Here is a 6,000-nt window from a genome sequence, read left to right as displayed (position 1 = left end):
AGGGGCGCAGAGAACCATGGCCACACGGGTAGCGGGGAGAGCTGCTCACCAAGGGATGTCATTCCTAGGGGTCAGGTCCTGGGGAACAGGCAGGTGGGTTGCAATGAGATGACGTGCCTTTCTGAAAGCAGTCTCAGGAGAGCTATAGGTGAGAGGCCAGATTGAAGGCAATAAGGAAGGGAGGGGGCAGGGAGGGTGATTCATTTCTGGAAGCTGAATGGGAAAGAGCAGAAGCTGGAAGAAGCGCAGGAAAGTAAAGAGGAAGCCTACTCCTGTGTAGATGCGCAGTGAAGCAGGTGGAATCAGGCGAGGGGAGGCACAGGAGGCAGGGCAGAGAGTTAACAGCTCGCGAGGTCCCAGAGGAGGGGAAGTGCTGGATGAGGGTTGGTTTTGGCAAAGGGGATGCTGGCATCTTGGCCACGTCTGCAAGGCTAGAAGAGGATGCAGGAATTGGGGGTTAAAGATTCGGGGACTGGAGGGAGGAGGGAGGAAAGCAAGACTCATCTATCTCAATGAAATAGAAGAGGAAGTTATTCCTAAGGGCGAGGCCAGGTGCCTCTGGAGGAGGGGACAGGGTCTGGAAGAGTTTAATAGTCAGCAAGAAATGAATGAAAAAACTACCGAGCATCATTGAGAGCTTGGCTGAAGTGAGCATGGCCTGGGAGTGGACACGGCAGCAGGGTTTTGTGGCATTTCCTCGACAGTGAGAGGCAGCCAGGGAAGGAGATGAAATAAGTCTCCGGAGGCTTTCCCTGGGTTGGGAGTCATCCAAAAGGAAGGGTGAGGTACAGACATGAGTGGGTTCAGGAGACAAGTGAGTTCAGGAGGGATTGGAATCTGCAAGGAGGAAGACAGTGCACTCACAGGGTGGAAAGCAGGAAAGGGCATGGCCATGGAGTGGCACCTGCAGCACTGAGTCTGGGGCGATGCAGCCACACAGGCCAGTGCTCTCCATCTCAGCACGGGGACTCCCCAGCACGCTCAGCAGTGGATGGACACTAGGACTTGGGTGGTGGCAGGGAAGATGGTAGATGCCAAGAGGATGGTCTGCAGGGTGCAGGTAAGCCACGTTTTGGGGGGATCTCTGAACTATTTGGGGAAGGCGGTATCTGGTATTCACAGTGAGGCTGAAGTCAGGGATGACAATCTTCTAAGAGTTTAATTGTGACTATTTTTATTGTCTTGCTGGTGTGGCCTGGAGGATATAGAAAACAATGACCTTGCTGAGGAACTGCCTTGACAGTTAATAGGAGAACATGGGTAAAGCATTCGCCTGGTGTTGGACTCATGATGGATGCTCTGTAGACAACAGTTTTCTTTCTACCATGTGGTCAGCATCACACTAGATCTCATAGAGAAACAAAAGAAAGAATGCAGCTGGTGCAGTGGCTCACACCTGTAGTCCCAGCACTTTGGGAAGCCAAGGCAGGAGGATTGCTTGAGGTGGGGTTGGAGACCAGCTTGGGCAAGATAGCAAGACTCTGTCTCTACAAAACATTTTGAAAACAGCTGGGTCTAATAGTGCACATCTGTGGTCTTAGCTGCTTGGGAGGCTGAGGTGGGAGGATCACTTGAGCCCAGGAGTTTGAGGCTGCAGTGAGCTATGATGGCACCACTGCAGCCGGCCAACAGAGTGAGACTCTGTTGCCACACCAGGTAACACTAGGACACAGGGGAGGATGCGAGTTCAGCAGAGAGAGGTTGGCGAGGGCACAGTAATTCTCAAGGGCTTCTGGGGTGGTTTGATCTGAGGTGGGCCCTGTAAGAGGAAGGTGGAACTTAGCTAAAGTGAATGATGGTGTGTGTGCACAGCCAGAGGATTGGAACTGGTCAGCATGCAGTTTGTTTTGATGCATCAATGTGTATTTAATAGCAATAATCATAATAATACTGAAGACAATGATGATGGGCAGGTACCGAGTGCTTCCCACGTATCAGATACTGTGCTAAGTGCTCTGTGTGTGCAGTTGCACCTCCTGGCAATGCTGGGACATGAATCACTGGGGTTCTTTGGTTGCAAGTAACAGAAACCTTACTCAAGTCAGTTGGAAAATAAAGCTTTATTCTGGCTTGCAGGACAAAGACTTGCTGAAGAGTGGGATCCTTGGGCAGAAAAACCAGGAGGATATGGAAGGGCGGAAGGAAGACCCCAAGGCTGCCCCCATAGATGGCTCTCCCATTGACTCCTTTATGTGAACATCCATAAGCCTATGAATCTAGGGCCTGTCTATTCCTGGGAACCTCCAGAACTGGCAGGGGCCAGCTGCATTTGGCAAAGGCGCGTGCCTCTGGCAGCAGAAATTCACAAGCTCAGTGGCGCTGACCCAGGGCCGGGCTCCCTCCCAGGATGCCCCGTTACCGGCACACGCTCGCAGCCTTGCCAGTTGTCAGTCTCCCCAGGAGAACCGGGCATAAACACAGGCTTTGGCTGAGGGGACCTGCTTTCTGAGCTGAGGTTTGTGGCCTTTGGTTTTTGTGTTTTCCCAGTTTGCATGTCTGTAGTCTTAGCCTGGTCTTCTTCTTTCATTTCCTTTCCGCAAGTAAGTACAAGCTTCTCCTGCGTGTCCAGCCACATGCAAAGTGCTGGGAACTGGCAGAGAGGAGCCTAGAGTGGGCAGTGCAGCATCCCTCACCCCTCCCTCTCCGGGCAAGCGATTCCGCTGGGGAGACCTGTGTGTTCTGGTGTCGGTTGGAAGATAATCAAGATACAAATAACCCAGTTTCTTACTGTTCTGTCTTTGGACTCTGGCTGATGGTTCCAGAAGCTCTCATAGCTACTGAAGCAGTTTTTTTTTTTTAATTTAAATTTTATTTTTAGAGTTATGTTCTTGCTCTGTTGCCCAGGCTGGAGTGTAGTGGCATAATCATGATTCACTGCAGCCTCAAACTGGAGCTCCAGCAATCCTCCTGTTTCAGCCTCCTGAGTAGCTGGGACTACAGGTATGGGCCATTACACCTGGCTAATTTTTAAATTTTTTTGTAGAGACAGGGTCTCACTATGTTGCCTAGGCTGGTCTCAAACTCCTGGCCTCAAGTGATCCTCCTACCCAGGCCTCCCAAACTGCTGAAAGTACACGCATGAGCCACCAGTCCTGGCCAAACTACTGAAGTTTTTGATAAGCCACAACCTAGCTACTTTTGAGCAGTTGATCTACTACCTTCACTCCAAAGTAGCTCTATTTGTCTTTTGTAGTTTTGCATTGTTACACTGAGACATTCTCCAGAGCAAAAGGAAAGTGGGGGCTGGTGGCAGGAGGCGGGACAGAGCAGGGGGCAGGCGGTCACACAGCAGTGAAGATAGTGGGGGCTGTCGCAGAGCAGGGGGCAGCATGTCATACAGCAGCAAAGGTGCTGGATGCCGCCCCCATGCCCCTCTCTGGTTTCCTGAAGTCCAAGTTCCAAGACTGTTAAGAGTGGCCTCCCTAGACCCCTGCATCACACACCCTGCTTGTCCCTTGGACCAACAGACAGGCTGGGGCTAATTACCTCTGCCCCACACATGCTGCATGACCTTGAGGGAAGCATTTGACCTCTCTGGGGCTCTTCCCCTCTCTGTAAAATGGGGTTAATAGCATTGACCCATCTCAGAGAGTTAGCACAGGAGGCATCACTAATAAAACTTGTCATAAAAGCCTTTGTTCCCCCAAGGCTCAGCAGTTTGGGAAGGAGCCTGGAGGCTTGAACAGCAGCCCAGGGGAGAGGGGGCTGCTTGGAGAGCAGAGGTTCACTCTGTGAGCCACAGATCAAGGAATGAAGTCCTCCACTGCCACACAGCCTGCACCGAGCGCTCCTCCCTTAGGGCTGCACAGAGAGGGACAGGGTGGCTCTGGCCTCTGACAGTGGCCGGTGCCAATGACCCACACTTGATACCTCTGCAGCACTCACAGGGGAGGTGATATGAGCTTCTCACACTTGCTGTCTGTCAACAACATTCAGACAAGAGTCTGTCCAACAACATTCAGTTGGAAGTTACGTGCACGAAAGGCCAAACTTGGCTGGGAGTTTGTTTTTGTACAGAGAACAATGGTCAGAGAATGCTGAGCTCTGCGGTGAGCGACTGAGCTGACCGCAGCTCCCTACAGAAGGCTGACCTGCATCAGAATTGTGTGTGTGTGCATGTGTGCGAGTGTGTACATACGTATGCATGTGCATGTATGTGTGTAGGTGTTTTGTGTACATGTTGTCTGCATGTGGTTTGTATGTATGTGTGTATGTATGTGTGTGCATGTGTGTGTGCATGTGTATGCATGTCTATCTACGTGTGTGTTTGTGTGTGCACGGGGATGGCTAGAGGGAGCATATATGTCTGCATACCTTATCTCAGGCCTTCTCAGGGTTGTGTCCAAGTCAGTAAAAGCTCCCACGACTCTTCCTCAGCAAACATTGCTGACTCTGAGATGCGGGCAGTGGGTACAGGGGTGTGTGTGCTGGGATGGTGTGGAGAGAGGCTGTCACTCGTGAGTCAGAGCCCTGCGGTCCCTTCCCCGGAAGGGGAAGGACAAGCCATTCCATGCTCATAAGCCAAAAGTTGCCCATGCTGGTCACCTTTTGATGCTTAAGATTTTAGACATGCCATAAGTGTGCCAGAACACATCTTAGTTTGTGTTTTATGTTTAGGAAAACTAGGAAAATATTTCGAGTTGCATTTTATCAAGATAGTTTTTCAAAATACATATTTCAGAGTAGCCTTTTGAATCTTTTTTCACATTTCCCCCTAATAGACATGTTGTCTTCCTTGCTATTTTTTCTAGTATTATTAATTGAAATTCAGTGGATGAAGCCCAGGACTAAAAGTTGGCGGGCTTCGGAATGCGGTCCCTGAGCCAGACAGTTGTGTTTGAATCTAACAGGGTGCGTGCATATCTGCATGCCTTATCTCAGGCCTTCACAGGGTTGTGTCCAAGTCAGTAAAAGCTCCCACGACACGTGCCCAGCAGACGTTGCTGACTCTGTTTGGCCATGGGGAGGTTACTTGGCCGTTCTAAGTCTTCATTTTCTCATCTGTAGAATGGGGGTGCCTCACAGGATTATCATGAGGATTAAATGAGTTGTTGCAGAGCTTCCCAGCCTACGTGCTGATGTGCAGTTTACTGTGAAATATGCACCCTCTCCAAGGGGACAGGGTCTGCTACAAGGCCCCAGCTACCAGTTTTAGGTGGTGAGCAGTGCTGGGAGGGCTGGCTACATAACCTATGGAGCCAAGTGTGAAAAGTAAATGCAGGGTCTCTTGTTAAAAAATCATTAGGAATTTCAAGTCGGTGACAACAGAGCATTAAATAAGTGCAAGCCCTTCTGAGCACATGGCCCTCTGCGGTCACATCGGTTGCAAGCCCACGAAGCCAGCCCTGCCTGCAGGTACTGAGCATCTCGAGTGATGTAGGCACTGGCTTCGTTGCAATGTGCTGAGGGCAGTCCTGCAGGCTGAAGTCCTGAAATCAATGACAGCAGCTGGTACTGAATGCTCCTCTGCCCCTCCTAGCCAAGGGGCCCAGGGGCCACATGGCATTTGTGCTTTAGGTGCCCAAGATACAGGCAGGGGAAGCAGGTGTCCTGCAGGTAGCCTGGCAGGGGACACAGGTATCCCTGGTATGCCCAGTTCTAGGTGAGAGTCAAAAATTTCTGCCTTGGCTGGGCGGTGATGACATACATTTGTAGTCCCAGCTTCTCAGAAGGCTGAGGCAGGCAGTTTGCTTGAGCCCAGGACTTGGAGGCTATAGTGAGCTATGATTGCTCCACTGTACTCCAGCCTGGGTGACACAGCGAGACCTTGACTCCAAAAACAAAACAAAACAAAACAAACAAACAAACAAAACCTCTGCCTTTGCAAATCAGATGCTTGTCTGTCTGTGGTCTTTGTGCCCTTTTAAAATGTCATCTAAGAGAGCTGCAGGGTAACCACCCTGCAAATGCACATACATTCTACAAATTAGAGTTTCATTATGAAGTTTTTCTTTGAGAAAAGTTTGATGGAGTTCTGCTGCTCATAAGCCAAAAATCACC

Source organism: Rhinopithecus roxellana, chromosome 9 (assembly GCF_007565055.1).
Source record: "Rhinopithecus roxellana isolate Shanxi Qingling chromosome 9, ASM756505v1, whole genome shotgun sequence".
In the NCBI taxonomy this organism is placed as follows: domain Eukaryota; kingdom Metazoa; phylum Chordata; class Mammalia; order Primates; family Cercopithecidae; genus Rhinopithecus; species Rhinopithecus roxellana.
This window is presented reverse-complemented; position numbering follows the sequence as displayed.